This window comes from Crinia signifera, chromosome 2 (assembly GCF_055691185.1).
Source record: "Crinia signifera chromosome 2, ASM5569118v1, whole genome shotgun sequence".
NCBI lineage: Eukaryota > Metazoa > Chordata > Amphibia > Anura > Myobatrachidae > Crinia > Crinia signifera.
In genome coordinates this window covers 116,392,179-116,408,868 of record NC_139218.1, presented here as the reverse complement: position 1 = coordinate 116,408,868, position 16,690 = coordinate 116,392,179, and the positions used below count along the sequence as shown (strand labels likewise).

Genomic DNA, 16,690 nt, shown 5'->3' with positions numbered 1-16,690 from the left:
CTCCCAGCATTTTTCTTAGCACTCCCACTATATGGCTGGTTTCTACCCCCAAAAGCCTACTTCCCGTCTACTTCCCGTCAATCACCTTGCGAACGGCTTTTGAGTAGTAAAAGTTGCAGGACTCCATCGCACGATGGTGCATGTGTACTAAAGCTCTACATGACCAGGGCCTAAGGTACCTGCAGCAGCTTCTGATCTCTTATTGTCCCACTCGATTACTGCGATCGGTTGATGAAGGACTACTAACAGTAGGAGAAAAGTGCTATATAAATAACATTATTATTATTATTATTATTATTATTATGGGCTGTATCTATAATAGGTCTCGTGCAAATTCACGTCCGTGCGATCAGGTCTGAATAAGTCCCATAGAGCCCATAGTTAGTTGCATTAAGAAAAATGGTGGTGGTTGCAGGGGAGGGTTTCTACTGATGTATCAGTCTTGCTGCTTTAGTGGCACCACTAATGAGTATCTTTACTTTTACTTTTTATCTGTCATTTTTTTTTTAACCACTTGTCTGCATGGTCGCATTGCTTGTTGAAACCAGGGGTTAAAGTGAGCCGGAACAGGGTGGAACTGTGTAAGTTCCATTTTGGAGGCAGAATGGTCCGCCTCCATCCGCTCACCTTGCTGTCTGTCCCTGCCTGCATTGCTATAAAGGAGACAGCCTGGCAGAGTGGTGGGAAACCCGACTGTCTCTCTCAGAGCAGGTCCATCCGTCTGCGGAGCTTATATTTCAAATGACGTGCCAGGCCTGGCTTGTGACTCGTTAGACAACCAGAGCTCATGACCCGGCAGCCAATCAGGAGTCACTGCTCCATTTCTTTTAGGTGTTGGGTTGTTGTGAACTGTGGGGCATAATTTGAATTAGGGGTGGTATTAGCTGGCCCACATAGGATAGGCTATAAATGTAAAGCTTGCAGGGGGGCGCCAAACACCCTAGCATCCACCCTGGCTGTGACATATGGGGGTGGGGATCAGGGCGGGGGAATTGAGATCCACCACCTCTCCCTGACCACTTTAAGCACTGGTTCAAAAACGTAATCTAGTCAGATAAACAGCGTTGGTGACTGCAGAAATATAGGCCCTTATTCAGATCTGATCCCAGTACAAATTTGTTCTCAAAATGGGCAAATCCATGGGCACTGCAGGTTGGGAAGATGTAACATATATAGAGAGAGTTAAATTTGGGTGGGGTGTGTTGAAATTGAAATCTAAATTGCAGTGTAAAAATAATTCAGCCAGTATTTACCCTGCACAGAAACAAAATAACTCCCCACAAATCTAACTCTCTGTATACATATTACATCTGCCCCACCTGCAGTTCACATGGTTTTGCCCATTTTGAGAACAAATTTGTACTGCGATCAGATTCGAATAAGGGCCATAATCTCCTGGTCCCTCTGCTTCCCCGCACCCTCCCTCAGTGCCTGCCGTGCTACTGATCACTTCTGATCGGTCAGCACAGCAGGACCTTCCCCACTCAGACAGCTCCTTCAGCTCCATAGTGTGTATCCGACTGCTGCTTAGATGACCAGTCATTTGGAAAATGAAAATGACCGCAATTTTTCTATGGTAATTACACAATATTTGAACATATGATTTTAAAAATATAATATTTTTATTTTTACTTTTTAAATATAATAAATTCATTCATAAAAACCCTGACAATTTCTGAGCGTTTTTTTTTCTAGAAAATTAACCAGTTAATTAGTTAAGTCACACTTGCCAACTTTAGGGCTGCCCCCTAGGAGGGAAGGGGGAGAACCAGGTTGGCTCAGCAGGGGCTGAAAAGTGGGTGGGTTGGTGGGTGTGGTGACATGATTGCATCACTGTGGCCCAGCGCCTGCTACACAATGCCATGATAACTGGCATGGTGGGCTGGGTCATGATTATGTGCTTAAGGAGAAATCACGTCATCAGCAAACTCAGATCACCCACTTTTGCACGGTGAGTGGCAGGCTTTGGGTAAGTTACATCCACCTCCGGTAGACTTGCCCACTTTTCCAGGCTGTCAGAAGCACCACCTGATTTTGAGGAGCCTCCTGGTCTTTCAGGGAAATTAAGAAAGTATGTTTTCAGTTTATTCTCTCTTTCACTAGTTTTGGAGAAAAAAAAAAATTCTGGTATGTTCCCAAATGCAAAATGGATGATATAATGTATATGCTTGATAAATGATAACATATATCATAATAGTCTAGCGTAAAACGTAAACAGTTTTGTTTTGGCTTATTCTTGTCTCTTATAAATAACATCCATAATATCTATCAGCTTTATATATAAACATGATTCTTAAGTTGATGGAAGAATGTTTATTTTAATTACTAAACTATAATTATTTGGATGTATTGTTATAAATGACCTACAGTTTTTAGGAATAGGACAATGAATGCAATCTGATTCTAATCAGAAAAAAGAAATGTTAATTGTTTACTATAGTCTTTAATAAAAAATGAAGTCGTTTCCTTATGTTGGTTTTCTAATAGAGGTTCTAGTACGGTAACAGAGCCGAAAAATGTCTTCAAGAATTTTCCTGCAAACTAGAAACCAGGCTATTGTTGCTCTTGATTATCAAAGTAAGATAAATTAAACTAGAGAATACAACAAATATTAGTATTAACGTTCAAATATTATTATTGATACAGTAATGTGTTATACATTCTCCCTGCTTAATTACATTGCCCATACCAGTATCGAGACCTGATTTATTGATAAATGTGGGGGGGGGGGGTAATTCCCAATTAATGATACTTTGTACCAATAAATGATACTTTGGTGCATGTATATAACCCATTCTGTGCATGCACGAACTGGCAGTGCGACAACAGACGTAAATCAGGAGGTAATTCTAGTGGACTCACAAAGCCTTCCCCCCCCCCATCGCATACCGTGTTCCCCCACAGGCATGCCCATCAAATTATTTTGCCAGCGCTCGCAGATGTGAGACACACGTCATCGGGGAATTATCATGAGCACGCCCAGCATTTCCATGGGAACGCCCATGAAACGCTGGGTGTTCCCATGGGCGGATCCCCAGGCCCGCCGCCCCACCCCCAGTGGTGCAAGTAGAATTTTGTTCTTGGTGGTACTGAAAGCCTCCACCAAAAATGCGTGTGACCATGTGTCATGAGGGGGCGTGGTTACACAAAGCTAGAGAAGTGACTAAATGACAATAGTGCCGTGGCATCAGGAGACAGGGAATGGTAAACAGGGAATGACTGGGGTGGGTTGGCTCTTGCTTGGGGGAAAGCTTGTGCTTACAATTGTGGAGCTTGCTCTTCATGCTGTTGGCGCCGCTGATGCCTGTCAGTGTGACAGGCTAAATCAGCAGTAGCCGGTTGCTGCATACAGCACCAATCATAACGCTGGGTGGGCAGGCTGCGGATGCATTATATTTAGACTTAAAATAAAAATGGAATTGACAGTGGGTCAGGGGGTAAGTGGTACTGCGTACCTGCAACATATTTCTTAAAGGTACTCCATAACACGCCGTACCCCCTTCCTTGCAACACTGCCCACCCCCTACACTGTTGCGTGCGAACGCAGGGCAAATAATCTATTTGCCATGGTCACTTGCACATAGCAGCTGCTCATGTGCATAAATCTGTCTGGAAAAATCGGTCCCCCATGTGAACACGCAGGGGACCTATTAAAGAGGGTTACTCTAAGGCAAATCGCTGCTGCCGGGGAGGTAAGAGTTACCCCAGATTCCTCAGGATGGATGGGATATTAACGCTTCTGGAGCCAATGAAGCTGCATCGGAAGACGTAGACACTATTCTTTGCACATCTATATAACAGGTCCCTGTTTTTGAGAATGCTGCCTGCCGCTGACCCAAACAGCTAGAACCAGAAAGCTGTGCAGAAGCCCAGAATTCATATCTGAGCCCTATGGTTTGCCAGCTGAAGCTGACATTATTATCAAAGGGCCAACTGCAAATTTTTTTCACATTTTTTTTTAAGTAAATTTGACCAGGTGACATTTTCTATTATAAGTATGGGAAGTGCAATCTGCTTACTAAAAAAAATGTGAATTGAAGAATTTGGAGCAGTTTTTCACAAATACTGCTTTAAAAGCCCTTTACAGTGGCGTAACTATAGAGGGTGCAGGGGATGCAACTGCTATGGGGCCCGGCAGCTTGGGGGGGCCCATCCATGAGGACCTAGCAGACAGTCCCCTGCACCCTCTATTTTTCCATTTATCACCCCTTCCCCTACCCATTAGAATATGGGACTCCTCCTTGCCTGACTTTTGCTCTAGCAGGAGAGTGGACCCGTCGGCGTCTAGATGGGGACTCGAGAGCAGGCGGCCTAGGGGTGGTGGCTGCGGTGCTGACCTGTGCAGCTAAAGTCCCGGCGGCAGCGGCACTGACCTGGGCAGCTATAGTCCCGCGACAGGGAACCTTAGCTGGGGGAACTGAAGAGATGGCGGCAGTGGCACTGAGCGGGGGAGGAGAAGATACGGCGGCAGTGGCACTGACCTGGGCAGCTATAGTCCCGGCGACAGGGACCCTTAGCTGGCTGAACTGAAGAGACGGCGGCAGTGGCACTGAGCGGGGGAGGAGAAGACCCGGCGGCAGCAGCGGCCTTGAACTTAGGAGCATGGACCAGGTCTCCTTTGGAGTTGCTGTTGAGGAGACCCAACCTTAAAGGTCCACATAATTTTACTGTATGGGGGCAGTGCAGATAGGGTAAATTAGGATGTACAGTATGATTTTCACAGACTGGCTCCCCCCCCACACACACACACCAGTAACCACCCTCCTTTATCTCTTTCTCTCCTACTGTATATGTTTCCGTTCACCCCAGTGCCTCTTCTCCTTCCTTCTCCTCCTCCTCCTCACTCTCTCCTCTTTTTCTCCATCTGTGCTCCCACTCCATATCCATCTCTTCTTTTCTCTCTCCCTTGCTCCCCCTCTCCCCTGCGCTTCCTCACTTTCCCTCCTGTCTTTTTCCCCATTTATGCACCCCAAACCCCCTCCATCACCCTCCTCTTCCCCATCCTCCTACACCCCTTACCTCTCACTCTTGCACTCCCTTTGTTTCCTCTCTTTTTCTCGATCATGTGCTCCCCCTCCATATACCCCTCTCTCTATCCTCTGTTCTGTATTTCTCCCTCCTGTGCTCTCCCCACCCCCTTCCACTCTCCATTAAGCTCCCCTTCACTATCTTTTTACTCTTTTTCACCATCCTGTGTTTGACACTCACTCTTTCTTTTGCCTCCTAAAGGGCATTATAGTGACAATTGGGGGGGAGGGGGCCCATTTCCAGATTTTGCTATGGGGCCCTCAGAGTTCTAGTTACGCCCCTGGCCCTTTAGTACATTCAGGTAAACTACAATAATGTGAAAATGGTGTGAAAACACCCTTTTCAAATTATGTTAGTAAAAATAATGTTAGTAAATGGGCCAGCATCTGATAAAGTGGCTTTCATTGTATTGGATATCTCTCCTTACAACTTTTCTATGTCACTTTTTAAGGTTTTCAGCCCAGGCCACCAGTAAAAACAAGCATAGGGACAAAAGGGTGTATGTACGAAACCTTGGAGAGTGATAAAGCTTAGAGTGATAAACAACCAACCAATCAGCTCCTACCTGTAATTTTTCAAACACAGCCTTTAAAATGGAAGTTTGGAGTGGATTGGTTGGTACTTATCTCTCTCCACTTAATTACTCCCCAAGGGTTAGTACATCTCCTCTGTATACCAACCAACTAGCTCCTAACTCAAGTTTCAAACACGGCCTGTAACATGACAATTTTGCGATAAACTGCTAATATTTTATCTCTCCTCACTTAATCTCGCTAAAGGCTTAGTACATAGGGGCTAATTCAGACCAGATCGCACAGCCATGGATTTGCATCGGCAAGCTTTCAGTTAAGAATGAAATCCCACCTTGCGAATTGATGTGGTCACAGTTTAGATCAGTAGTCGCCAACCTGTCGCTCGCGAGCTACTGGTAGCTTGCGGTAGTGATCCGGATGGCTCAACCACTCTGAGGCCACATGCCCGTCCCTCCATTGCCCGCTGCCCGTCCCTCCATCACCCGCCGCTGGCTTCCCCTAAGTCAGATGCTAGAGGTAATATTTCACCTCTAGCGTCTGACAAGGAGCACAGCGCTTTAATGCTACAGTGCTGTGCTCACTGTCAGATGCTAAAGGCAGCACTGTGCTCCCTGTCAGATTCAAGGTGACATCTAGCATCTGTCTCCTCAGAGGAGTGCAGCGGAGGAAGGTGGCGGAGATCATTAACCCCTGGCAACAATTGTTAACCCTTGGTGACAAGCATGAACCCCCAGCATCAAGCATTAATCCCTGGCAATCAGGGCCAGTGCAAGGCACTGGAGCGCCCCAGGCGAGGGGGGATGGGGGGGTCCGCACGGTCTGAGGGATACCTCCCCAGCAACTTACAGAGCCCCGTCGGGTGCCGTCTTCCGGCCAGGAGAGAGGCATAATGTGTAAGGGGCATTATGGTTATAAGGGCATTAATAATGTGTGTCATGTGTAAGGGGCATTACTGTGTGGTATTATCAGGGGTGCAGAGAGAAAGGGGTAGGGGGTACAAATTACCCAGGCCAAAGTCTGATGGAAGGGCCCAGTGGGGGCCCCGGGTCCCCTCCCCTTAAGTGACAGCAGCAGCTGCAGCTTTTCTCCTCTGCCCAGCACACACTGCTTTGTGCTGGGTTGCAGTGTGGCCATGGAGGTGCTTAAAATACAATATTTTCTCAGGATTGTATTTTTCACTGTTTTTTGAGCCAACATGTGCCGACAGGCGGTATTTCATGCCCTACCATCCACTAGGGCGTGGTGGGAGAATAAAATAGTGTGCCGAGCGTAGCGAGGCACCGTGCCCGACGCATCGCGAGCGCAGCGAGCGATGCGAGGGGATGCAGTGCACTTTAAACTGTGTCCATGTTGACTGTGTTGACATTCAGGTAAAAAAACAGTGAAAAACCCCATGTCGACCTTGTGAATGTCGACATAGACAATGTCGAACTAATGACCTTGTCGAACTAATGACCTGTCGAACTAATGACCTTTCGACCTAGAATCATGTCGACCTTTTCCCATGTCGACCTAGAATCATGTCGACCTTTTAGCATGTCGACCTAATGGATTCGACCTAATGACTTTCTACCATAATGCAATAGACCAAATGATCCCAACCCAGTGGTACTACTGTGTGATGTAACGTGAATAAGGGACATAATGTGAATAAAGTTACATTACTGTGTGGCATAATTTGAATTGGGGGTACTATTGTGTGGCCATGCCCCTTCCCAGCAAGAACACACCCCTGTTTGGGCTGCGCACCGTATGTGTGCGCTGTTTCTATTTAAAATATTGCGGGTAGGGGCACCAAAATGATGATTGCTATGATGAGGCTTGATGGTGCTGGGAAAGGGGAGCAGGGTCAGAGGCGGGACTAGTGGCGGTGCTAGGGGGCACCAGCCAAAATCTTGCCTAGGGCGTCATTTAGGCTAGGGCTGGCTCTGCATAACACTGCGGAGCCTGGTGTGATCTCACTGTCGCTTATACCGGAGAGTATCAGACTGTCTTATATCTTCTACTACTGTTACCATCTGAATATACTGTTATCATCTGAATTTTTTGGGGGGAATTGAGTAAATTTTTATTTTCAAGACATCTTGAAAAAGGATCTGGAATCCGAAACACGTTGACCCCCTGCCGCAAGCACGCCCGTTCAATCGCCAGGTTATCGCTTGTCATTCTGTTCGTGATGTCCCATTAAAACCCTTTTTTATCCTGTTGGAGTGGGCCATTTAAAGATACCTTTTGATGCATGCGGGTGAGAAACTTGAAGTAAGTGTTATCCACCTATACTATACTATGTCCATCTGATGAGGCTACAATAAAGATACCTTTTGATGTCTCCATTTAATGTGAGGTTCAGTCAGAATTAAGAAGATTAAAGAAACTAAGGGTGCAGCTTATTGGATCACCTACAATCAACATTCATTGAAAGCGCTGGGTTTATCCAATATTTTTGTGTGTTCTATTAGGTAATTTTCAGAGGCGGATGGTCTCTGAGGATTTACTCCAGCTGCTTGTTATTCAGTTAACATCACAGGCGCTAATCTTGAAGTATTGTTTATTTTTGCATTGTTCTGACTTTACTGGCATTGGGGGAGATTCCCTAAGAATCTCTGCCCCCCTTCGCCGCCCATCGCAATTATAATTATCGCATATTTTCTAAAATGTGCGATAATTATAGCAAAGGACAGCTCTTGCGTTAACAGCTGTCCTTTGCAGTGAGAGTCGCCGGGTCCCAGCAGGTCCCGGCGGCTCCCCCCTCCCTCCCACACCCGGTGCTGCTGCTGCGCCGGGCTCTCCTCCTCCCTGCACCCGGAAGAGGATCAGTGCAGGGAGGAGGTCACAGGTCCGAGCAGCACAGCTCTGTGCTGCCCAGACACAGGTGAAGGGGGAGGGGACGATGCAGCGGGGGTCCGTGCGGGGCGGCAGGGGGTCGTTGAGGACGGTGGTGGGATGCGGTAGAAGCCCATCGGCTTCTATGGGGCATCGCCAGATTTTTCTGGCGATGCCCCTGCCGTGGTAACCTGGCGGGGGATGCTTAGTGCATCCCAAAATGCGGTAAAAACCCGATAATGGGGTTTTTACCGCATTTTTAGCTTAGATAATCTCCCCCAATTTATCTTGAGTCCAGAGCTAGCAAGATTGAGCATACACACCATGCAATGCTGCCAATGACCGATCGTCACATCGTTTTGTCGCATACAATTTATTTTTACTCCTGTACACATTAGAATAACCTTTGTGCCACTCCATTCTAGGGGCTGCCGGATGACTGACCGGCAGTCGGGATTCCGACAGTCATTACACCGATGTTGGAATCCCGACTGCTAAAAGCTCGACAGATGGGCAGCGGCTATTCTCCCTTGTCGGTGTTCACGACCCCCATTGAGAAAGAATAAAATAGGTGCCCACAAGGGGATTTGTTGCGCTCCCCCCGCTGTCTGAGTCCCCACAGTCGGGATTCCGTCGTCGGGTTAATGACTGTCAGAATCCCGACTATCGATGAGCTATAAAATACCCGTTCTAGAGATGGTATGGTAGGAGTTTTGTTGTTACCAATAATGCATCACTCCAGTGTATACCCATATATATGGTGTAAAATTGCAACAGAGAGGGATTTTGTTCACTTTCCCCTGAGTTCAATGTTATTAAGAGTAATTTTCTAGCAAAAGTATATATAACATTTGCTATTAGCAAAACTGCGTCTTTACATCATAGAGTTTTTCTACTCGTCACACACTGTAATAACCCTGCAAACTAAAATTGATAATTATTAAATAATTTTGAATGAAAATGAATTGTCCGTACACATAAACATCATAGATAGGTGATTTAGGAACATAAGAGCCCTTTAATATAATTATTAAAATTAGTAACACAATGCTGCATTTTAAAAGCAATTGTATCTACACAGCTGTTGTGAAAGGCATCCAATTGCACTCTTTGGAGTATTATTATTATTATTACATTTTATTTATAAGATTCCACAAATGGTTTGTAGCAGTGCACATATAGCACACATTAGAACACATCAAACTATTTTGCTCTGGGACCCCATCAGACAATAAAAATAATGACAGGACCCCAGCAAGTTACTGTAGAAGGTCATCACATCACACGTGTAGTCACGAGACAGCACATACATAGAGGCACAAAATGATGGGAGGAGTCTAAAATAACAGACAATTCCACAGATGTTTCAGACTCCTTGAATCACTGACTGAGAATAGAAAAGTCATTAGCCTGATGGTCAGCAACATGGAGTTGCGACCCCATGCTGAGAAGGTTGGGACCCACTTTGGGGTCAGGACCCACAGTTTGAGAACCACTGCATTAGAACAATACAGGGTACACAGAACTAAACATTACAGTAACGGAAGAACAAAAATAGAGCACAGGTAACAATTAGCATAATTCTTCGTACACAATACAGCTGAGATGTAGGGAAGCAGAGGAGCAGTCTGCATGTTACCAGGGGAGGTTGTCAGTGGTAGATATGAATGAACCCAAGTGAGAAGAGATGCGGGTATAGATGGTAGGGAGTAAGAGAGCTGTAATTGAAATGCAAGAAGAGGGCCATGAGAGCATGAGGGAAAATGGCCCTGCTCTAAGGAGCTTACAGTCTAGAGCAGGGGTGGCCAACCGGTCAGAGGCAAAGAGCCGAAAAATATCGTTGGTCAAGCCAAAGAGCCAACATCATGCGCCAAAAAGGGGTGTGATCGGGGGAGTGGCCAGGGACGTGGTCATATGACACAAGGGGAGTGGCCACATGACAAAACTTTATGCCCCTAGTGCCAGATATGCCCCCCACAGTGCCAAACATCATATGCCCCCCACAGTGCCAAACATCATATGCCCCCCACAGTGCCAAACATCATATGCCCCCCACAATGCCAAACATCATATTCCCCCCAGTGCCAATCATATGCCCCCCAGAATGCCAAACATCATATGCCCCCCACAGTGCCAGTCATATGCCCCCCACAGTGCCAAACATCATATGCCCCCCACAATAACAAACATCATATGCCCCCCACAATGCCAAACATCATATGCCCCCACAATGCCAAACATCATATGCCCCCCACAGTGCCAAACATCATATGCCCCCCACAGTGCCAAACATCATATGCCCCCCCACAGTGCCAAACATCATATGCCCCCCACAGTGCCAAACATCATATGCCCCCCACAGTGCCAAACATTATATGCCCCCCACAGTGCCAAACATTATATGCCCCCCACAGTGCCAAACATTATATGCCCCCCACAGTGCCAAACATTATATGCCCCCCACAGTGCCAAACATTATATGCCCCCCACAGTGCCAAACATCATATGCCCCCCACAGTGCCAAACATTATATGCCCCCCACAGTGCCAAACATTATATGCCCCCCACAGTGCCAAACATTATATGCCCCCCACAGTGCCAAACATTATATGCCCCCCCACAGTGCCAAACATTATATGCCCCCCACAGTGCCAAACATTATATGCCCCCACAGTGCCAAACATTATATGCCCCCCACAGTGCCAAACATTATATGCCCCCACAGTGCCAAACATTATATGCCCCCACAGTGCCAAACATTATATGCCCCCCACAGTGCCAAACATCATATGCCCCCCACAGTGCCAAACATTATATGCCCCCCACAGTGCCAAACATCATATGCCCCCACAGTTAGGAAGCTGGGCCCTCCAGCACAGGTGTTGCCCACAGTGCAACACCTATGCTGGAGGGCCCAGCTTCCTAACTAAAAGCCCCACCTAGAGGGCCAGGAGGGCCCAACAAACAAATGAGCCACGGGCCAAGAAGGCCCGACTAATGCGCCCACAGGCCGGAAGGGCATGAATGTGCCCACGGGCCTAGTGCCTGACACCCGGTGGTCTAGGGTGGATGGGGGGTAGGAGACCAAAGGCCCCTACCTGGTGTTGGGAGAGGCCGCTGGGGGGAGCTTCCTTAGCTCTTTTGCTTCCCACCCCCGCTGGCCTCTCCGGGAGCCATCTTCTTTGTTCTTCCAGAAGGCGCCGGAGATCTTCTGTCTTGATCCCGGCGTCTTCTGGCCTCTTCAGCGGCGCCGGAACTGTTCTCCCCGCCGCCGTCTTCTGCGCCGTCCTCCGGCGGCTTCTCGCCTCTTCAGGAGCGCTCCTGCGCTCCGCCGGCATGGAGACATCTCGCCCTCCCGCTGGCGTCTGATGTCAGACGCCGGGGGCGGGGTGGAAACGGCGCGGCGAGCGCTGATTGCCTCGCCGCGGCCGTTTCCTATTGGCTGCCGATGCGGCGTTTTGAATTGGCAGCCGAATTGGCGCCAAATTCAAAACCCCGATGGGAGCCACAAATTTCAGCGTGGCGAGCCGCATGCGGCTCGCGAGCCGCGGGTTGGCCACCGCTGGTCTAGAGGGAGAGGGACAGACAGTAGACATACAGTGGCAAACGCAGGAATTTTAGAGGGGATTTTCCAAATGTAATCCAAAATCTCCCACTCTGTAGCTCATTGGAGTACATACAGGAGTCTGGGGGAGTGGTAATAGCCCTGAAAATTGGTCTTTTTATACACTGGACACTCTATGGAATACCGTATTAATATTTAACAGTACAGATTTGTTGTTTCAAACATTTAAATAGGAAAAGTTGAAGCATATCATAATATATAAATACACAAACATAATAGAACCAGTACTGCACTTTCTAAGCTCACAATCTCCCACTTCATGGTAAGGATCCTGTCTCTACCTCCTGGTAGCTGCTCTCTGGTCCATTGCAATGTTTGAGGGCTCAGATCCACACATACAGTAAATGTGCTATAACAAGATGGTACACTAGGCATGTGCAGCAGCTCTGCTCTGTCCTTTACGCTCACTGCATGTTGTGGTGGCAGCTCTATTGATAATTTTATATACAAGTGCGATTGTTGTCAACATTTAAAGTACTTGCCAAGGGTAGGAGATTTCCGGGCAACCAGAAAATCTAGTAAGATTGACAGACTAGAGTGCAGAATAACACATGTGCTTGTTTAGACATTAGCAGGGCCGGTGCCTAGGGCGCCGGCCACTGGAGGGCGGCATTTTGCCCCCCGTGCCGCGGGGGTACCTGTCCTGCGGCGCTGTGTATTTAAAGCTGGCGGCGGAGGCAGCGGGGGGTCCCTGCAGTCAACGAGCGATATCCGCCGGGCTATGCAGAAGCGCTTCTGTTGTGAAAACACTGTCCGCACGCTGATTGAGATTCAGCCAATCAGCGTGCGCCGTGCGGCCCCCACCCCGACTCGCCTGGGGCGCTCCGGTGCCTTGCACTAGCCCTGGACATTAGGAACTGAACTAACTCACCAACAGGAACCTCCCTCCCAACATGAATAGTCCCAGGTAGAGTCCCATCCTGCACTGTCCTAGCAGGATACACATCTACAGATATCCAGATCTAGAAATATTATCTAACAGGGCAAAAATGTAGCCATTGATAAATTATACCCATTGTTACATTTTACAGGGTCTGAATACCAGTTAGAGATAATGTGCACATACATGTGTTTGGCATTTATTGACAGTCACCCGTTTGCAAATGGCACTGCAAAGCCATTCCCTGGTGTACACCCTTGACAGAGCTGAGCAGCAATGGGTGAGTTTTATTACACCTGCCTGCTAGCTGCTTCTCAGAGTGTCTTACACATAGAGCAGGAGTTAGGAGCCAGAGGAGAGGGCAGCATGCAGCTAAGAGCAGGTATTTCTGGTACCGCCCATAGGCTGTCATGCTCAGTGCGGGCCCACACCATACTTGCCTACTTTTGAAAACTACAGTAGTTTTAGGGAGATTATAGTTGGAAATAGAATTTTGCACATCGCCCCATTGAGGGGGTGTGTCATGCTCCCCTTAAAGGGCGTGTCTAGTTCCATATATGGAGAGATTGCGAAAAGAGATTGTGAACGTGGCACCTAGAACATACTTGCCGACTTTTCAGATGCCCTCTCCGGGAGAGGGCAGCCAGCTCTGGTAGGCAGGGGGCGGGGCCACATCCGGGAGTGAAAAGAGGCGGTTCGGGGGCGTGGCCACACATATGCTGCCATGTGGGGGCGTGCCCACAGCGTCGCGTCATTTTAGCCCTGCCCCCCGCCGTGCAATGCCGGTATTTCAGGCATTGCACGGCGGGGGGCGGGGCTAAAATGCCGCGATCGCGGCATTTTACCCGCGGACCCCCCCACCGAGGGACACATCGCGGGAGCTGGGGGGGATATGCGGGAAGATTGCCACCCTTTCCGGGGGACCGGGAGGGGGACCCGATTTCCGGGACCCTTCCGGCCATTCTGGGAGAATAGGCAACCCTGACCTAGAAGTGTGGGTGTATACTGCTACATCTGAGAGGAATCTTTTAAAATGATTTGTATCTAAATGTAGATGACCCCAAAGCAGTTAGTAAGAGCTACAATACTTGCTGGAGTGCTGGGAAATGGTGCTGATGATTCAATGTAAATGTATCTATCTTTCATTCACCCAACCCCCCCCCCCCCCCCCCCCGCTGCTATTTCAGGGAGTCTTATGCAAAATGCAGGAGGGTAGGCAACTATGGCCCACACCTCTACTTATGGTGCTGCTTCTGATTGCTCAAGGACTAAGATGCTCACTGTCAGCATCCAAAGACTCTGAAATACCGTGGCTGCAGCATCAAAACTTGCACCACCTCTATGGATGGGGCAGTTTCTACATCCAAGTTTGGCCTCCTATATATGCAGCCACTTTCACAAGCATTCCTGTTACACTCCCAATACATGTCCATATGATGTTTTATCTCTGTACATCCCTGCCCTGAAATGTCTGTATATTTTAGTCGTTTTTGGCTAAAGCCAGTACGGATCAGTCAGATCCATGCAGGATTCTCTGTGTGAAAAGTAGAATAAATAAATAATTAAAAACCCAAATGCGGTCCCCCGACCCGGCAATAACTAGCTCCGTGTTCATTGAGCCTGGTCCTGGTTGCAGAAATGCAGGGGGGGGGGGGGAGTTGGGGTACACCTGTATATCTATAACCAGCACCGGGCTCATGGGCCAATCCTGGTTCCCAAAACAAGGGGCACAAAATGAGTAGGGGTCCCCCATATTTTGTAAACCAGCCCCGGGACCAAACAGCCAGCAGGCTAATGCCACAGCCGGGAGAGACTTTTTGTACAAGGTTCCCCGGCCAAACCATTAAGCTGCTGACCAGCCCAGGCCAGGACCCTGGGGGAGTGGGGTCACCCAATAAAGGGGTCCCCCTCTCCATGACACCCCCAGCCCAGGCTGTCCCCGGGGCCCCTGAGTGGTGGGCATTGATCTGATAGCAATGTGTAAAAATAAGATTAAAGAACGATTGGGTTATGTTGTAGAACGCCCAGCAAGCATCCTCCAAATGCAGGGACTTAGAGAACCACACATTCCATCATGTGTGGCATTAAAGGGCTTGGCGGGTCTTGTAATTCTACAATGTAACCAATAGCTAAATAAAAGATGCAATCATCCTGAAAAATCACCCATACATACTTACCAATAGGGTCCACCATAGGCCTGTCCACTTCTCCTGCAGAATCCATAGGGCACCTGTAGATATAAATTATTCTCACCAGCTCCTCCGGCGTAGATCGCTTCCTCTTTGGTCCAAAGTACTGTAGGCATCCACAAGTGAGAAAAAAACAAACCGAGATTCCTGACACCGTACGAACTGAGGAGCCACAAGTGTGTTTACACTTGTAGCTCCTCCCCCGAACTGAGGGATTTTCCGGTGATGGCATTCCCAATTAGGAGCCCCCGGTTTGTTTTTTTATCACTCGTGGATGCCTACTTTGGACCAAAGAGGATGCGATCTACACTGGACGAACTGTTGAGTAAAATTTATTTCCACAGGTACCCTCTGGATTCTACAGGAGAAGTGGGCAGGCAGACGGTGGACCCAATAGGTAAGTAAGTATAGGGGATTGTAGTGTGTATTAAAGTTTTATTTTTCAGGGTGTCTGTGTCTTTTATTTGGTTATTGGTTATGTTGTGGAACTACAAGACACAGCGGGCCCTTCTTGCTGGGACTTTTTACACTTTGCTATCAACCTGGTGCCCGGAAACAGCACCGGGCTTCAGCCTGGGCTGGGGGTGCCATGGAGGGGGGAGACCCCTTTTTTTGGGGGGGGGTCCCCACTCCCCCAGGGTCCCGGCCCAGGCTGACCAGTCACAGGTTATTGCTTTGGCCGGAGGACCTTATATAATAAGCGTCCCCCAGCTGTGACATTAGCTTGCTGGCTGTTTGGGCCTGGTGCATACTTGCCGACTCTCCCGCAATTAGCGGGAGCCTCCCGCTTTAGACACCTTTCTCCCGGTCCCCCGCAAAGCCCCCCCAATCCCCCGGAATTTAAAAGCTGAGTTTAACAAAAACGGACTGCGCTTGCGCTAGTCCGGCGCGATGTGGTCGGGGCTTGGAAGTACTACGCGTCGCATCAGTGTGAGAGCCGCACGTGATGGTAAGACCCTGCTAGCAGTCACAAGCAGGGAGACTAGGAGCAGCAGTGAGTGAAGCCCGCCCCTCTGACCTCTTCGCCTCTCTGGGCAGTATTCAATGAGCCTGATTCGCCAGGTTTTTATGGCGAATTTGTGCTGTTTGGCGAATTTCTGACAAAAACGGTGAATCACCCTATTCAATGACCACATGGCGAATACATTTGAAGGTTTTTTTCGCCATGATTCACCGAGTAGCAATCGCTATCTTTTTATGGTGAAGTGGAATGTGAACTTTTAAAATAAAGTGTTTTGTTTTTTACATTTGGTGTCAAAAAATCAGGAATTTTATTCTGAGGAGGGGCATGCTATTTTTATTCATGTGCTGTAAGCACATGAATATATATTTAATTTAAAAAATAATATTATTTTTTTTTTTTTTTTCACAGCAGCCAGCAGGGGGCGCCGGAGCCGAGCCGCTCATTACATATTCATATATTCACTGCACGATCATTACGATCGTGTGTAGTGAATATACGCCCCCCTGCTGGCACCCCCGGGGGGGCAGCCTGTGCTGCCTGCCACCCGGGGAGCCCACCTAACCCCCCACGAAGGTCTGGGCTAGGCAGAGAGACTACCATCTCTCTGCCTGGCACCGTCCTCAGGCTCCCTGCGGCAATCGCCGCAGG

General features: G+C 48.3%; 1 protein-coding gene across 3 annotated transcripts in view; it reads left to right on the top strand.

Annotated features, from left to right (window-relative positions):
• LOC146059989 (bile acid receptor-like) overlaps window positions 1-16,690 on the top strand; it is a 91,074-nt gene that overhangs the window by 10,323 nt on the left and 64,061 nt on the right. The window lies entirely within an intron of this gene.